General features: G+C 38.6%; 1 pseudogene; it reads right to left on the bottom strand.

Annotated features, from left to right (window-relative positions):
- Positions 1-44, bottom strand: part of LOC135225264 (uncharacterized) — a 1,348-nt pseudogene extending 1,304 nt beyond the window's left edge.
- Positions 45-19,960: the final 19,916 nt, after the last annotated feature.

Below are 19,960 nucleotides of genomic sequence, written 5' to 3'. Positions count from 1 at the left end.
GCTTTCATATTGGTACATAAAGCAATGTGTTCTATGAAGTCCATGTTCACATAACTCCTGAAGTATTCGATTGGTCTAAAAGACCTGCCATCATCATTCTTCTCTGGTTCATCACTGATGAAAGTGTCTCGAAAATCTGTCCCTCAAATAAAAGGAACGCCTTCCCTGGGAAATAGAAGAGGTTATGTTAGGTACCTCCACAGTTGCATTTTCATCTTCATCTTCAGAAGACGAATCATCACTCGAGGATAAAATGTTTCCTCTGGAAGAAACTGCCTCAGGTACCCAGTCATCATCGTCATCATCAGCACTGCTTATGTCACTGGAGTCTAACCTTTGCAATATTGCTTGGTAGGTTTGGGCATATCTTGCGAATAGTGAACAGTATTAAGCCAAACCATATCGATAAGACTTGAATATTCGTGGATGCAAGGTGTAAATTATCAAAATAACTAGATATAGGTGATGTATTTAAAAATATGAGAGCGACTCAAGAAAATTTAACCACAGAACCAATTGTATAGGATAATTTACACTTCATGTCTACAGTAAGTTATTGAAGTGTAATTTTACGTACTCATTCCATGCCATTGCTACAGCCTGTTCTGGTTTGCCTTGCCTAGTGTGAACTGCATTTTGAATATTGTTAAGTGATTAGAAATGAAATGTCAACAGTGATAAAATATTCTCCTGTTTACTGTTACTAGCAAACTTACCCGTAATATTTGTTCAGCAATATTAAAATAAGTGCGATTTTTATACATACCTACTACAGAACCTCTTTGTACACAATATTATCAGTTTGTCCACAACTTAATTTCAAGTTGGCAGAGTCAGTTGCTCTGCTCATCGCCACATACAGTTGGCCATGCGTGAACATGGGTGATGTCAGAAACACGCCAACACGATCCAAAGTCTGGCCCTGCAACTTGTTTGCAGTGAATGAGAAGGCCAGGTTGATGGGAAACTGCCAGCGCCGTAACTGGAACAGAAACTGGTTGTCCGAAGGCATCAGAGGAATCCGGGGAATGAACAGATGTTTGCCGGTGTGAGGGCCCGTTGCTATCACTGCTTCGATAACGTGGGAGTTTTGCTCCATAAAGGTGTGCCTCGTTTCGTTGCAATGTCCATTGGCAGGATTGAAATTCCGAAGCAACATTATCGGGCAGTACTTCTTCAACGTTATTTTGTGCACTGGCAGTCCCGATGGATTTAAGTTATTAAAAAAATCTTGCGGATATTGATGATAATTTTCATCTTCTATTGTGTCCGAGTTGAAATATCCACGACTTTCTCCGGGGGAAGTTGTTGATCATGTCCTCGTTGACACTATTGACGACTTCATTGGTTGAAGCTATTACAGCTCGCGAACATAGCCACGACGGGTCCGCATAACTCTCACTTAATCCATCAAAGACAAACATGCAAATATCAGAAACAGAAGAGGATTCTAGCACAAATTCAGGGCGAACTTCAATCGTATTTCTCGGAGGCTCATGTACGAACAGTTCCCTGATCCTATGTCTCTGAGATAGGACGCAAAGGTGGCATCGGATGAATTGCGAACTCTCATGTTAGTGATAGTTTCAGTTCTGTTACTGACTTCCAGATGTATGTAGTTTCAGTTCTGTTACTGACTTCCAGATGTATGATGTCTTCAAGGTTGCGTTGACTATCTGTGCTCGACTTCCGCGTTTCACAACAGGAAGAATTTGCTTCCAATCACCAACAAACAGAACGCAGATTCCTCCAAATAACTCTTGATTCTTCCTAATGTTACGCAATGATCGATCCAAACATTCGAATAACAGTTTGTCACCTTGGTTGACTTCATCAATTATGATCAAGTCTGTCATCCTGAAGAGCTGTGCAGTTGCATGTTGGTCAGACACCTGGCAAGTGGATTCAGGAGTGATGTTGATGGGAATCTTGAAGCGAGAGTGAAGCGTTCGACCATTGTGGAGTAAGGTAGCTGCAATGCCAGAAAGAATAGTGGCGAGTACGACTTTCTACTCTGAGCGAAGAAAATCTATTATGGCATTTATCAGGTATGTCTTCCCAGTTCCACCGCTTGCACTCAGGGCGAAAATCTTGTGCTCAGAGTTTCCATTGAAAACCGCATTTACTACCGTATCATATATATGTCTTTGTTCAATGTTCAATGAAAATTCGTAAAGCAACTAAGTCTACGGGAATAACCAGCCTCCTTTCACGGCCAGAAACAGCTCCGTTTCAGGGAATCCCTTCTCACCCCCACCGTCTACAAAGGAGGGGGTTAGGTTGGATGAAACCCCATTACAAACCATCTTAGGGGTCCCCACCATAACCCTGCCAAGTTTCATGCCCATCTGACCAGCCGTTTGGCCGTGAATGACAGACAGACAGACAGACATTACGCCCATTATAGTATGATATGTGTGATGATCATTGTCGTGAAAAAATCTGGATCGGTTTTTTTTTTTCCGACAGTCCTTCACAATGCACATGATTTGCAATTAGAAGTGGGAAGCTGGCATTGGAATTTGTGGTTTTCCTATTTTCACGTAAATGCGAGTGAAAAATCCTCGAAATCGAGATTAATTGCGTAAACTGTCTTACGTAAATTAACGGGACTCGTTCTTGTAAATTAAGTAAAAAAAATGTAATAACCAATCTAGAGATTTTGAGTGAAATACCAGGTAACAACGAGGTTTGCAGTGTCTTGTCTCTCACTTAGGGCACTAATAGAGGTAGGGTTGCGTAACTGTTTCTCTCAGCCAAGAGCCTGTTTTGTTGTAAAGAGTCTGGCGTAAAGTTTTCATCCCTAATCCTTTTGTATTTTTCCCATCCGAGGTTTGGCTTAGTTGAAGTTCAGTCAAAATGTAGTCAGATGATTCAGAAACAAGATTCATATGAAAGTGTAATTTTGTGAACGAGATGTCAAGAGAATTTCAAGTTTTTTTTTCTTCTTCTTCTTGTCTTTGTGTGCATTACTGGGGCCGCGTGATCCATTGTTTCAGAGTCGATTTCATTTGTAAGTTGCCAGTTGGCGCGAGTCTAGCTTTCAGTTCTTGCATTTGTTAAATTTTAATAGTTTAGTTTTGTAATAAAAATGTAAAAACCCACCCAGATCTTGTTGGTCCTTCGCTTAGATGTTTGTTGATTGCGGCCTTAATCTCAGGCTATAAATATGCCTACACCATCTTTGGACAGAACCATCCTAGTTGGATGGAAAGTTCCCGACATTTATACTTTGAGTCAACCAAACTTGTAATGAAATACATTGCAGTAATCAAGGCAAAAAAAAGCAAGTCATACATTTGCACTTTTCATATTCGATAGCCTTTTGGACTAGTTTGTTTAGTTTCGTGTTTTTATGTTTATGATATAGTAACTCATATTTTCATTAAAGGGTATGTACAGTATAGGCCTACTGAAGTATTATGTATAATATATATATATATATATATATATATATATATATAGATATATATATATATATATATGTGTGTGTGTGTGTGTGTGTGTGTGTGTGTGTGTATGTATGACTTGCTTTTTTTTGCCTTGATTTACTGCAATGTATTTCATTAAAAGTTTGATTGACTCAAGTATAAATGTCGGGAACTTTCCATCCAACTAGGATGGTTCTGTCCAAAGATGGTGTAGGCATATTTATAGCCTGACCTTAAGGCCGCAATCAACAAACATCTAAGCGAAGGACCAACAAGATCTGGGTGGGTTTTTACACTTTTATTACAAAACTAAACTATTAAAATTTAACAAATGCAAGAACTGAAAGCTAGACTCGCGCCAACTGGCAACTTACAAATGAATTCGACTCTGAAACAATGGATCACGAGGCCCCAGTAATGCACACAAAGACAAGGAGATAAAAAAGAAAACAAAAACTTGAAATTCTCTTGACACATAATATATATATATATATATATATATATATATATATATATATATATATATGTGTGTGTGTGTGTGTTGATTGCCATATAAAGAAAAACGATCGTCCCACTATTCGTAATGTTTACGATCTAAGAATCAACTGATTGAGCCTGTAAAGACCTTCTTTTAGCCCTTCCCTTTACTAATCAACCCGATCTTGTGTGTCATCTAGACAGGAGTGTCATTTCATTTGTCCTTGGGAGGCAAAGGTTTATTTGAGGCCCCCCACCCCCACCTCTTGAAAGGGGCGGGGGGCGTGATGAGTGAAGCGAGCCTAACCAGCTGGTTATCCATCTAAGGAGCTCAAAACTTTTTTTCTAAAAACAGTCATTTATTCCCGACGATTCATAATGTGTTTATTACATTTCCGGGGGTGCACAAAACTACATGAATTCCATATACATTACAAACTTTGAAATGAAGACTCCATCGTACACCTCCGTAAGGGGGTAGTGCCTTCAATGCACCTCACGGGGTGGACTGTAGGCATTACATTGCAGCATCCCTTCAGCCCATAGCTGCAACCCCTTCATTCCTTTTATTGTTTCTCCATTCATAGTATCTTTCTTCCAACTGACTTTCCGCCCTCTCTTAATCACTACATATTGCAAAAGCGAGGTTTTCCTCCTGTTACACCTTTCAGACCTGTCTACTCAATTTCCCTCCAGCGCTGAATGACCTCTAGGTCCCAGTGCTTGGCCTAGGCTCTATATTCAATTCATTTCCGTCAATACAAATTCAAATTTGAACCATTCAAAACTCATAACAGAACGGGAAGCATTTTTAAACACTTGAATAAAAAGTAAGTGAAAGCAGAACCAATCTATTCAGAAAATTTCAGAGGAAGTCGAGGAAAATAATCAAACTTTTGCCGGCCAACTGTAGGTACTACCTTTCCAAGGTTTCATTTTATTTGATTTTCTCGGACCTCATTCATCCACTGAATAGGTTAGTTCAGTTTGTACTTATTCAGTCTGTATTTAATTTTTTAAAATGGTCTTGGTAACGCATATTTCCTAATATTTTACTGCTTTTACGTTAAATTGTCCTTTTTAAATCTTTTTGATTTGTTCGGATTGTGTCTGTTTTTGTTTTCCTTTTGAAGTTCTAACTTCTTTTATGACCAGTGTGGGTGAAGTGGTAATGGCCTGGCCTCTCATTTGAAAAACCGGGATTCGGACCCGATGTGAGTAAGACATTTTTTTTCTGCGAAACGCAAGATCACCTGTTCATTTTTTCCATCATATTCACGATGAAGGTAGTATTGCGAATGAAATGCTACCATTAAGTCGTGTAGTTGGGTAAAATTCGCTGGTATATTAGATGGCAGCCTCCTGCCTGGGAAAATACCTCAGGCACGAGAACTACGTAGATTCCAACTTCTTTTATGACCCATGCATGTGATTGGTAACAGCCTGACTGACCTCTCATCTGAAAGACTGGGGTTTGGTCCAAACATTAGTAGAAATAATATATATAATATATAGATATATATATATATATATATATATATATATATATAATATATATATATATATATATATATATATATATATATTTATGTTTGGGGACCTTATCCCTCAGACCTTACAGACCTTACAGTTCGTTCGGGTTGCCCCAGGTCCCTCAGTGTGAGGCACCTCTAATGTCTACCAGAGAGTTGCTAGTACATCTTCCGGTATATTTTGCATCTTCCAATCTTGGATGGTCTGGGATGCAGTTTAGATATTTGTCGAGCTTATTCTTAAACACATCTACGCTCACTCCTGATATATTCCTCAGATGAGCTGGCAACGCATTGAATAGACGCTGCATTATCGATGCTGGTGCGTAGTGGATTAATGTCCTGTGTGCTTTCCTTATTTTTCCTGGTATAGTTTTGGGCACTATTAATCTACCCCTGCTTGCTCTTTCTGATATTTTTAGTTCCATGATGTTTTCTGCTATTCCTTCTATCTGTTTCCATGCCTGAATTATCATGTAGCGTTCTTCTTCTCCTTTCTAGACTATATAATTTTAAGGATTGTAGTCTTTCCCAGTAGTCAAGGTCCTTAACTTCTTCTATTCTAGCTGTAAAGGACCTTTGTACACTCTCTATTTGAGCAATATCCTTTTGATAGTGTGGGTACCATATCATATTGCAATATTCAAGTGGACTACGAACATATGTGTTATAAAGCATAATCATGTGTTCAGCTTTTCTTGTTTTGAAGTGCCCACACCGGATATTACCTTGGCTTCATCCGATTTCTCATCGTTTGCAATAACTATCTGTTGTGTAAAAATTCTTTTAACCATCTCCCTACTTTATCCACGATATTGTGTTTTCTAATTTTCTTCGCTAATATATTATGGTCTACTTTGTCAAAAGCTTTTGCAAAGTCTAGATAAACCACATCTGTTTCATTTCCGCTTTTCATATTTTTGAATATGTTCTCACGGTGGACTAACAATTGGGTTTGTGTACTTTTTCCAGGTACGAAACCATGTTGTCCTATATTAAACAGATTATTTTTTATTAAATGTTTCATAATATTTTTCTTCATTACCCTTTCATACACTTTCATAATATGTGATGTTAGACTCACAGGCCTATAATTACTTGCCTCTAGTCTTGATCCACTTTTGAAAGTAGGGGTAATATATGCTAATTTGTGCTCATCATAAATCTTGCCTGTATCTACACTTTGTCTTAATAATATTGCAAGTGGCTTTGCGATAGAATGAACTACTTTCTTTAACAAAATAGCAGGAATTCCATCAGGCCCTGCTGCAGCTCCATTTTTAATTTCATTAATAGCCTGCACAATATCAACTTCATTAATATCTATGTCAGCTAAATATTCACTATTTTCGTCCCTTATTTCTATATCATTATCTTCATTATCTATTCTAGGGGTGAATTCTCTCTTATATTGTTCTGCTAATATGTTGCAAATTTCCTTTTTTTCATTCGTTAATCTCCCTTCAATTTTTAGAGGGCCAATTTCTATTCTTCTTTTATTCATCTTTTTCACGTATGAGTATAATAGTTTGGGGTTTTGCTTGATATTTATTAGGGTTTTTTCTTCCAAGTCCCGTTTTTCATTTTCTTTTGATTGTATAATCTTTTGTTCTGCATTTTCTATCTTACTTTTTAGTTCTATAACTTTCCATGAATTTTTTTCTTTTGCAAGACCTTTTTTCCACTTTCTGATTTTCTGGAACAAGATCCTTCTGTCTCTTGGTATTGCATGACTGATGTTACTTTTCTTCTTCGGTATATATTTATCCACTATTTTCTCTAATATTTTTATATAATATCTCCGTATTTACCCTTTATGTCATCACTTACGAAAATGTTATCCCAATCTTTGTTTAATTCTTCATTATTTCTGACCATTTATATTTTTACTGTAGAAGTTGTATTTTCCATATCCTTCCCACTTTTTCATTTCTTGCTTATCTCTGTTTTCACTTGCTTTGGAATGGACTGTTAATTCTATGACATTATGGTCTGAAATACTCGCATTATAAACTATTATTTCTTTAACATAATTCATCTCGTTCACAAATACTAGGTCTAAGTATTTTCCTTTCTTGTTGGCAGGTGATTTATTTGTTGAATGTTGTATTCTAGTAGCATATCTAATAGCTTTTCGAATTGCCTCTTATCTTCTGCACTACTATTACTCTCTTTTTTATATGTATAAGTACATCCACAATCTCCTATTCGTTCTTTCCAGTCTTCGAAAGGAAAGTTGAAGTCTCCAGATAGGAGAATAGTCCAGTCCTTGTGATTTCTACATATATCATCCATTTTTCTATTATTAAGTCAAACTCTTTAGTATTAGGAGGTCTATATATTACTATGTTCATTAATTTTTCAGATTCAAATTCTACCGCTATTAGTTCACATTCTGAGTTACTATATTTCTCATATATTTTTCCTTGTTTTTTGTCTTTCCCATATATTGCGGTTCCCCCTTGATTCCTATTTTTTCTATCTGATCTATAAGTTTGGAACCCTTTTATTTGATCATCATTCCCAGTCTCTTGGGAATACCAGGTTTCACTTATATTCATTATATCTATTTTCTTTTCAATTTTGGGTTAGTTTCTTCTAAGTACTCATTTTTCTGTTGAGTTACTCGTAACTAGACCCTGCGCATTCATCACTATGATGGTTTGTGTGTTTTTCCTCCTTCATTTAATATTGGTAGTAATAAGGATTTTTCCCATGTCTCTTCCTGTTCTGGTATATTGTTCTTTTTTTGATTTCCAGAAATTCTGACATTAAAAAATCCAACTTTTCCATAATATTTGATCTTCCTTCATCATAATTATTCATTTTGTGTCTGAATCTGTAATTTTCTCCGTTTCTGCAATATCCTCTTGCATAATAAATACAGTTATTATCTCTTGAGTAGAATTTTGGAGCTGATGCTTTGAAATTTTTTGCTGACATCTCTGCATATCTCGTTGATGGCTTGCTTTTTTCTTTTACCTGATATTCTTTATTCCTCTCTTTATTTGTTTCTTTCTTATTTTGGATTTTATTACTTGATTGATTATTTATTTGATTATGATTCATGGCTACAGGGTGCATATATTTACATTTTTTGTCAAACTTACATCCTTTTCCTTCTTTTAGGTTTTTGCATATTTTTGGATGCAGATCTCTGCAATCATCCTCATAGCCATCTAGGTATGCACATTTACCATATATTTCATAGTTGTGACATACCTTAGGATGTTTGTAGTAACATCTTTCTCCAAATCTGCAATTCCCTCTTTTCAAAAGGTTGCAGACTTTGTCTTTTTTGTCTATTTTTTCCTCTTTCCCGTCATTGTGTAGATCTGGGTAGAGCCTCTTCGGGATTTTCTTTTGTGTTGTGATATCGTAATTTATTTCTTCGTAAGTATGCTGCTTTATTGCCTCATATGTAGTATCAATGAGTATCTCTGCATCCATACTTTTATCTTGTTCTTTGTTTTCCTTATTTTTTTTCTGTCATTTCAGTTTTGTTTACTTCTCTTCCGTTTTCCTCTTCTTCTTCTTCTTCTTCCTCATCCTCAACTATTTGTACATTCAATCTTGATTTAATAACATTGTCTATCCATGATAGACATTTTGAGCAAAAAATTCTTGTATCTTTTCTCATATCTTGCATTACCTCAGCACATTGTGGATGGGTTGGAATGTAAAACGTAAGAAGAAAAAAAAGAGGGAAAAATGGAGCGCTTATGACTTACCTTAGGTAACTGTAAAAGGGATTGGTTTATTCTTTATTCTGGTAGGTCACCATTGAAAACCCAGCTGATTAATCTAATTTACATTTATTTACAAGACAACATTGAGTGGCCTGAGATTAAAGGCAGGGCCCATAGGGCCCATGTTGGGAGAGTGCCATGTACTGTCTGGAACACTCTTATCATTCCCAATATGAAAACTATGGCCAAAATCAACATCTACTGCAATGCTGGTTTCCAAATTGATAATGTCTAGCGGTAAGAAAGCGCTTGCGAGGAGACGGAGCACGGACTCAGCAATCTGGAAATGAATTCCCAAAGTACACACAACATAAAATAAAGGCTTCTTCCACAATATTACAGTTAATGCACTCTGGAGGGTGTTTATCCTTAATCACACACTAGGAGAGGAACTCTAGTGCTTAAATGTAATGCTCACTGAAGACTTTGTTTATCTGGAACGATCACAAAAGGTAGCATGTGGCCACTAGGCAGAAAGGGAACAAAGGGAGGTTCATTTGAGAAGTAGGAGTTTGAATTGGAAAATGTGGAAGTTTATTTGACTTGGAGGAAAAGAACTGGCAATATGACTGTAACTCAAGACGTACCTGAGTGCCTTATGAAGATTAAATGGGAGAGGTTGGCGTCGGCTTTGTCAGAATTCAGGGCGCGCCAGTAGCGCCTTTGTTAGGCCTATGGGCAGGCTGGTCAGACGTAGGTCCAAGATCAAGGACTGGGCTGAACTGAGAATGGGTTCAGGTGCAAATCCTGGGTGTTGGGGCATACCGCCAGCGAAGGTTCATAGGATAAGGGATCTTAAGAGTAGGCCTAAGAAGTACCTAACTAGCTACACACTCCCCTTGAGATACGTCCCTAATGGTTAATGAGTCCCCCCCCCCACCCCCACCGCTAATCGGATGGGCGGCAGACATGCCTAGTCTGGCCTGCTGTGAGTTTCCTGCCTAAAGTCAGCTGATGTTAGGAGTAAAAAATGGCTGCTCTTTTAGCAAGTAAATAAAAATGAATGACACTGGGAAGACGAGGCGATCAAAAACCGTAAAAGCTCGCCCTTTTAAGAAGGCATTCACTCCCTTTCGGGCGTGAAGGCCTCGGCTAAATAAGTTGATCGCCTCGACTAAACAGTTCTCCTGCTCTAACTGAGGTTTTAGCAGTGATACCGCTAACTACAATGGCCTACCTAACTTATAGGTGGAGATGCTAAGTGCACTAACTTTCTAAATTAATGATGTAGTCTAGCCTAAATGAGAACTACTGGTCGTCCGTGACGACAGGCTACTCTACCCCTATGTAAGGTTACTTTGAAAATTCTACTTGCTACTACCCTAATGCTGGTACTAAATTATTAGCCTAACCTACTCATTACAATTAATTAGAGATGCAATCATTCCAGAATGTGGTACTCACAGCAGAGGTTTATTGACCTGAATTGTTACAATACATAAAATGAGGTAATGATGCGTGAGGGTGATAAGTGATTAGTAGTGTACCAGGATGGAAATTTAATGAGGTAATTATGATATTTAAGTGAGGGTTAGTAATACAAGTTCTACGGGTTGGAGGGTTAGTCTACTGGCAGAAATCAGGCTGGCTACCTTCTTTTGGGTAGGTGCCAGGATCACTCTGCAAATTAATGTGACACTGTACCTAGGGCACAGGTGCCAAGGAGAGCACGTGGCTCTTTGGTTAGTGTGTTAATTTGTTATGTCCCTCCTTTTTCTTCTTATTCCTCCAGGGCCTGGCTATACCAGGCCTAGGAGTTGACGGAGGCACCGACTCTGGGGAAAGGCCAGAAACGCCGTCAAGAGCAGAGGCAGTGGGTGGTAGCCCTAGGGACTACAGGCTAACACCCTACTTCAGCATCTGCAGCAACCGTCGTAGAGGTGGAACCTACTGCAGGGGAGGCCCTCACTCTGGCTGCTGCGACAGCCGTCATAAGGGTAAGAATCCAGACCAACTCCTGGTCGGGCAGTTCCTGGTCGTCGAGAGAAGTTGTAACAGTGAGGTCTGCCGGAGGTTCATCCTTGGCCGACAGAGGGGGTGACGGAGAAGAATCGTGGACTTGAGATGAGCAATGGGCTGTGTTGAGCTCCATGCTTGTTGGAGGATCTCCTGTAGGAGTATCCTTGATAAGGTTGGTTTCAGGCGCTGGCACTAGCTCGGAGTCAGGCGCAGAGGTCAAGGTTTGTGGTGGCTCTACGTCCAGACTGAACGGGGCATGGCACTGGTCAGGGCTGCCAAGTGGCACTGGCAGAGAGTTGAGGTCAGCTGGACCTGGGACGGGTACCGAAGGTGCCATACCTCTCGGTGTTCCAGGAGTGATGGGAGACAGAGGTTGCTGTCTCTTGTGGAAGGCTGAGTCTTTTTGAGGATTGACAGTGTCCGCTGCTTGTAGCTTGTTAGGGCACCTAGGCCAAATTGTGGAGTACCCTATTATGTTGCAATTTTGCAACGGAACTGTGAAGGGTCGAGCTCCCTTTGTGCTGAGGGAGGTGACCTTTTGTAGTGGGTCTCGCTTGAGGCCGGAGACCTGGGACTTAGAAAGCACGCAGAGTGCCCCTTCCGTTGACCAGGTGGGTGAGTGGAAGGTAGTGTGGTCGGGGGTACGCCTGCCACAAGGGCAGTGTCCCTGTCTGGTGGCATTGAGGTAGTGGAGACCTCCGTGGTGGAGGTAGCTTGGCCCTGGAGAGGTGTGGGTGAGGGACATCCCCAGAGGAAGTCTCGTCCCAATAGGGAACCTACTCCATGCCTAATTGTACTCACCACGCCCAGACGGTGAGGTTTGGTGCACCAAGGAGTGTTGACCTGCAGGACGACTGTGGGAACGGTCTTGGACTGTCCTTCGATCCAAGTTATCGCCCACCTGGTGTGCTCGTCAACAATGGCACTGGCTGGCACTTGGTCCCGGTCTATTAGAAACAGAGCAGAGCCAGTGTCTACCGTAACCGGCAAGGTCACTGGTAGGGTAGAGCCTTCCAGGGGTGCCACTGTGACTGAAGTGGTCCACACCCGCTCAGGGTGAGACCTAGACTCTGGCATAATGGCCGAGGGGGTTGTGGCACTGGTGTGGATCCCGAGAGATGACTTGGTGGCACTATGCGTTGGTGTGAGGTGCTGTGAGATGGGTTGAATGTTTCTCAGTCGTCAGCCATGCGGCAAGCTTCCGCAAGTGTCTTGGGTTGCTTGTCATTAAGGTGCACTGCGAGAGGTCCTCCAGCATGATCCTGTTAAACAGGTCCTGGAACTCGGTGCACGACATGGCGGGCCTTGTGATAGGAGAAGTTGCTCCAAGCCCAACCAACTTCCTTGGCCTGACCTCGGAAACGCCGTCTCCATCACTCCGGGGTGATTTTGTAAGCCCTTGTAATGATCCGGCAAATTTCCACCATGTCCCCTCGCTGACCCTGATCCAGTGAGCGGAGAGCAGTCTTAGCCTTGCCATCCAGGTGCTTGGCAAGCAGGGCGGCCCTCTCTATCTCAGTGGTAGCATAGTTCTCGAATAGGGCTTCTTCTTCCAGCCATGCCTCGGGCTCATCTTCCATCCACTTAGGTATTAGAGCACTAATGCTCGCAATTGAATTGTGTAACACCATAGGTGTGGGGCTGGAAGCTGGCTGCATGGCTGGGCTTCGGCATTCTCCCTTCGTGCCCTCTCCATCTCAAGTTCCTTCTCCTTGAGAGCTATCTCATGCTTTCTCTCTTCTTCTCTTGCCTTCCTTTCTGCTTCTCTTTCCTTCCTCTCTGCTTCTTTCTCTTTTCTCTCTGCTTCTTTCTCTTTCCTCTCTTCTTCTCTGGATGCTCGTACTCGTTGGAGTAAATTGTCCACCTGCCCTTTCACCCACAGGGTGAGTTCCTGTCCGGTGTAATCGGGGTTCTGGCCCAGAGTCATGAGGGCCTGGAATCTCTCTAGCTCCATGGATATGGTTTGGTGGGAAGCAGGGGAAGACATTTTCCTTGGGCTGAATGATAGATGCTAGTACTGAGATTGATATTATTTACTTTAAAGCCTTAAGGTTTACGTTATTTGGCTTAAATCGTTACGATAAAGTTTGAGGTGGTGAATTGCTTTGGGAAGGTGGTTGGCCAGGCAGGCGAGAGTCTGCGCACTCATTGGAAAGCTAAGCGAGCGTGCTACGGTTACCAACGCATGAAGTGAAAGCTAAGTTAAAACAAATTCCCCTAACATTTCACAGACAAAAGAATTGTACACTTCTTTTGCCGTAACTATTAGTAGAAAACACTCCTAACTAGCTAGTCTTGCTAATACATGCAATGAAACCCTGGCAAAGCAATTCCTAGTTCTTAACTAGTACTTCCTGGCTCGTGTGCAAGCTACAGGCTGAAACTTGCTTTTTGGCGCCTCTCACCGTTACACAATAATATCTCTAACTTAGAGAAACACAGTCTTATTTAAAACACTTCTAAAATAACTTCTTAACGTATCTTAAAGCTAACAATAGTGATAAGAATAATAATATTAAAGGAATGATATACCTTACCGACTGCGAGTCGTGCATGTCTCCTGCACTTATTTATGAATGTTTTTTTTGCGATTTACGTCTTGTAAAGAATCATTTAGTTTATGTTTTTAAGGGAATAACGCGATTAACAAGCTTTTAAACAGCTCCTGATTCGAATCCTAGGCAATGGTCAGCCACTTTTATGTTTGAGGGGGCCTTATGCCCAAAACTTAAGGGAAAAAAAAGAGGGAAAAATTGAGCGCTTATGACTTACCTTAGATAACTGTAAAAGGGATTGGTTTATTTTTTATTCTGAAAGGTCACCATTGAAAACCCAGCTGATTAATCTAATTTACATTTATTTACAAGACATCATTGAATGGCCTAAGATTAAAGGCAGGGCACATAGGGAACACTCTTATTATTCCCAATATGAAAACTATGGCCAAAATCAACATTTACTGCAATGCTGGTTTCCAAATTGATAATGTCTAGCGGTAAGAAAGCGCTTGCGAGGAGACGGAGCACGGACTCAGCAATCTGGAAATGAATTCCCAAATTACACACAACATAAAATAAAGGCTTCTTGCACAATATTACAGTTAATGCACTCTGGAGGGTGTTTATTCTTAATCACACACTAGGAGAGGAACTCTAGTGCTTAAATGTAATGCTCACTGAAGACTTTGTTTATCTGGGACGATCACAAAAGGTAGCATGTGGCCACTAGGCAGAAAGGGAACAAAGGGAGGTTCATTTGAGAAGTAGGAGTTTGAATTGGAAAATGTGGAAGTTTATTTGACTTGGAGGAAAAGAACTGGCAATATGACTGTAACTCAAGACGTACCTGGATGCCTTATGAAGATTAAATGGGAGAGGTTGGCGTCGGCTTTGTCAGAGTTCAGGGCGCGCCAGTAGCGCCTTTGTTAGGCCTATGGGCAGGCTGGCTCAGATGTAGGTCCAAGGTCAAGGACTGGTCTGAACTGAGAATGGGTTCAGGTGCGAATCCTGGTTGTTGGGGCATCTATTCCCCCCCCCTTCCTACCACCTGTTGGCAGGTCAAAAACCATAAAAAATATATATATATACATATATATATATATATATATGTATAATATATAATATATATAATAATATATATACTATATATATATATATATATATATATATATATATATATATATATATATATATATATATATATAATATATATATATATATATATATATATATATATATATATATATATATATATATATATTATATATATATATATATATATATATATATATATATATATATATATATATATATATATATATATATAACAAGGTGATCAATCTCGTTATTCTAAAAGATAGCGATGGACCAAGAGCGGCCAAAGACAACTGGTAACATTCTCTCTCTCTCTCTCTCTCTCTCTCTCTCTCTCTCTCTACATACCTCCCCTCCATTATATAGGTCATCAAATCAGAGTCGTGAAATACAAAAATATTCATTTATTTGAAAGCAAAGTATTAACTGAATAACTCAGATTCTTAACAGAATGATTAAATGAAATGTTAACTCAAAGTGCAAATAACCCAGGTAACCCTCGGTAATTAATCTAACACCATCATTAGTTTAGCCATAACACTAGGCACAGTCAACATAGTAATTAAGTCAGTACACCAGAAAACACTGGTAAGCATAAAAGCATAATCAAAAGATCATATAAATAGAATATCTCTGAAATAAATATTCAGATACAATCCAGCCACACTTTGGCAAAACAAATATAATAACACTCACCCATTGGTAAAAATCCGGCTCAGAATAATCTAAATTGTTTCTTCAACAGGTACGTTAGTAAAGAGTGATTCAACATCCATACTAACCATAAATAAATCTGAATCCTAAGGTAAAATCCAATGTCCATTAGATAATTTTTCAAATACAAAGAGACCCTTCACCCTCTGATGACCTCGGGAGTCATTTACCTATTTAATTGCCCCAGATGTAACCTGGCTGTAGGTTGTTAAAAGTAAGATTGGATTCTCATCGAGGCGTGAGTTATCAAACTGGTGTTAAATTATCAAATCCAGAATTCTCTTTCATATGTGAACATGCAAAAATATGTAAATTTGATGTCAGTTACAAGGATTTTAAAATCATAGGCCGAACTCCTAACGACCAACAACTGGCAATTTTGGAATCGCTTTTTATTAAACAGCTTGTCCCTCAACTAAATACTCAGACCACCTCAACACCTCTATACCTCTCGTGAGTTTAAGTCGAAGCTAATCCTGGCCCGAACTGACACTCGGTCTGTGCCCTCAGCACCATTTGGTAAACTAGCTTCCTTTTTATTGTACTGATGATTTTATGTTGTATGTAAAAAAACTTTTTATTCTTTCATTTTATTCCGAGTCTGTTTTTTTTAATGTATGTTTCTTTTATTATATAGCTTTGAAAATGGGACTAAACGTCTTGAAACGTCGCAGCTAAATAAAGTACTTTGAAAGGAATGAAGAATTGTCCTTCCCCTTCACACCAAATTTATATATATATATATATATATATATATATATATATATATATATATATATATATATATATATGTATGATGTATATGTATATACATATATATATATTTTATTTTTTTTACGGTTTTTAATCGCCTCCCCAGTGTCTTTCATTTTTATTTACTTGCTAGAAGAGCAGCCAATATTATGTATAGTATATATTATATATATATATAATATATATATATATATATATATTATATATCTATATATATATTAATATATATAAATCTATATATAATAATATATATATATATATATATATATATATATATATATATATATATATATAAATGTTTTGCTACAAGATTAGCAATAAGGTCGATTTCACTCTACGGAAATGCCTGAGTGCAGCCACACCTTGGAGGACACACACGCGGTCAACAGGTGATTCATCCAGAAAACAATACATTTTGAAAAAAAGGAGGCATATACAACTTGATATCATGAAATTTACAAAAATGTTCCCCAAAAAAATTATTTATGAAAAGACGAAAAAAATATATATATAAATGTATCGAGCATGAGAGAGAGAGAAATAATAACTATATACACGGACTAATTTATTAGTAGTTCATTTATTTTAATGTCCTTCTTAAACATTTTACAAATATACGGGTCCAAATGGTACATTCCCGGACTAAGATTTAGGTTGTTTTTATTAGTGATTTGTATAATTGCTGATTCCAGTAAATTTCTTGAAACATAATCATTAGATCTAGCAATTACAGAGGTATCACCCCAATTAATACAATGAGATTTTTCACTCAGATGGATAAACAGTGCATTTGAAGTCTGGGCTGTTCTAACTGAATACATATGCTGCTTAATACGTATGTAATGATTACATAATAGAAAATATGGAATGTTAGTCCATATATATAAAAGACTAAAACTAAAGAGGTCAACCAGATTGCTTGCAGGAATGTGATCAGACTAGAGACGCTAAAGATGACGTATACAATAAAGTATGTAGGCTAAGTTGACATGCCGTCACCTGTAGTCATTCAATTGTTTATAAACTTTAGTCCAAGCTTCCTGCTTGAGACAACTACCGCGACCTATAATTCAAACGGCCTACGTGATCTGTAGTGTGTCTCATTTTGATTGTATGTTCGTATGTAACTATGTCATCTGATTGTATGTTCATATGTTCGAGCAACTATCTGCTTCCTTCATAACTTGTAACCGAGATGGTAGGCAGAACAGAATAGAGTTAGCTATCGTCATTAGAAGACCTGTATCTCTTTACCTAAGCTTTATCATGTAGAGAGAATAGAATTAGCCATCATCATTGGCAGAAGCGATCAAGCTATCGTCATTAGAAGACTTGTACAATCATATCTGATCTTCACCATGTAAATTCAGAGAATATAAGTATTTTTGTACTTCGTGGTTTCTACTAGATCCTCACCTCATCACCGAATCATCATGAGTTTAACACATCGTCGTCATAACCAAAGAAGATAATACCGACTTCGTAAGTGATCTACAAACCCCAAGACACTCCATTGAATATGGAAGTGCAATACCAACTGACTTAGCGTAAGATTATCGCAAGTCTAACATTACCTCATAGGGCGCCTTATTATACAAGGCAACGGCCCTAAAAGTGGTGGCAGCATCCCAGAAGAACTCTACAACGTCCTACGAGGAAAAGCCAGAATAATGAAGTATCATCATCAGAAGTCAACGACAACGAAAGCAGCAGATTCTTCAAGCAACCTAGTATCATCGTTTAGTGAGCGACTTCAGAAAACAACAAGAACTCTTCAAGGACGACGACGAAAGCAACAGATTCTGCAAGCAACTTAGTATCATCGTTTAGTGAATAACTTCAAGAAACAAACCCGACATGTCCTTTTTCCTACGGCAACGCAAGCTTCGTCTCTCATTAGAATCATTCAAGAAAACATCGTTATTGAGCGTTTCCGGCACTTCAAGAAACAAACCAAACGCGTCTGCAGCATTGGATCTACAAGGGCTCGAATCATCCAAACATTGCGCACGGGGGAAACTCAAGCCAAAAAACCAGGTCATCCGCTAAATAGAGAAGGAGGACCAAGGCCGTGTGTCGTTATCGGAACACCGTGACTTCCCACAAAAGCAAGCTAAGTACAATTTTTTATTCATTTGGAGTAACTTTGAGTAATTCCTTTACAGGTCGAATTCGTTATTCCTGTGGCTGAAGTTACGAGACATTCTTAATCTTACTTTTTTACAGAAATTATCTACATCATTGAGATTTCGCTACTGCGAGTTTTTTATCTTTGAGTGTCTGTTTCCAGAAGTTCTACTGAAATATCATAATCATATACTGTGTTAATTTTATCATTTTGGGTGATTATTAATCCCTTACGTAACAAATCATATTAAACAGTGAATATGCGTTTACGCAGTGGACGTCTGCATTTATACAGATGCATGGATAGGGTCGTTAAGCACCGTAGTGATTAGAAAACACACAAAAACAAGTGGAACACCCGTACAATTCTAGATAAATTAGAGGTAACACTATTTCGGGTCATGACAATAAATGCTCCTTTGCAAAGTCCCGATAGCAGTTTTAGCCTTGAGTTTTTTGAGTTATATAAAATATCGAACCTCAATGACTCAACTTAACTTTAAAAATATGGCTGGATTGGAAGGAATAACATGTCTGTAAAAAACTTTCATTAGGCTAAATGCGCTGACCAGGATCCCTCACTATTTCAAATTTTAGCAAAGAATGAAGTACAAACAGTTAATATTGAATGCAGTAGAGATAACTTGTCTTAATAATAATCGCTCAACTCCTAATAGTTCGTCATTCATACGTTAGTTGCTTTATACGTAACCAACAACAGAATGCTAAAAACACACAATTCGTTGCCGATGGTAAACAGTAGCCCTAAATATCAGAATCAAACAAAGCAAACTCGGGTACTGTGTCATCTAGTCAAGCGGTCAAGGTCAGTCAAATCTGCCGAGTTTTCAAAGCATAGCAAATTCCACACAATAAGCGACTCTAGCAGAGTGGGGGAAAGCGATGTTGGATCATACATGCCAATATTTTTTTGAATTAAAAAGGATTTTTCCTATGAATCACACGACCGTATCAAGTAATCAGAGCAGGTTCTCGTTTTTTTTTTTAATACATAAGTTATTATAAGTAGTGGTGGATTAAGCCCGACTGTACACGCCGTAAAAATTAGAATATCTTGTTTTATTCCTTTAGTACACGTAATATCCTGTATTTACGGACTCACCGTCTGTTGTTCGAACTTCCCTAATCAGAAGTCCGGATAGCGAGCGCCTACAGATACCCCTCTATCGTATAAAAAAAACATTGATCTGTATCTATCCTCCTGCAAAATAAGGCGTGTTTATCAAAGGAAAATTCTATAAACCTTCAAACATATTAAAATCCGTTTTTAACAAAAAAGAGACAGTTAATCAAATAATAACTTATATATAGGAACTATACATTTGTCTCATAAATCGTAACATTGTTCAAATGACCCAACAGAATTCTCCCACAACCGCAGTCGCAGTTTGCACGCAAAATCTCGAGAAGCATGCACCCTCGAATGTCTTAGTGCATGTAAAAAGACTTTGTTGGGATCTGAAATTTTAATCCTTCCCGACACTCTGAAATATAACTATTTCCGCGAACAAAGCCCTAGACACCGTTGACTCGTAGCAACAAGTTAATCTAGTAATCCACAAAACCTATACATATAAATATCGCATTTCTTTTATTGTTGCTAA

Source organism: Macrobrachium nipponense, chromosome 13 (genome assembly GCF_015104395.2).
Source record: "Macrobrachium nipponense isolate FS-2020 chromosome 13, ASM1510439v2, whole genome shotgun sequence".
In the NCBI taxonomy this organism is placed as follows: domain Eukaryota; kingdom Metazoa; phylum Arthropoda; class Malacostraca; order Decapoda; family Palaemonidae; genus Macrobrachium; species Macrobrachium nipponense.
This window is presented reverse-complemented; position numbering and strand designations above follow the sequence as displayed.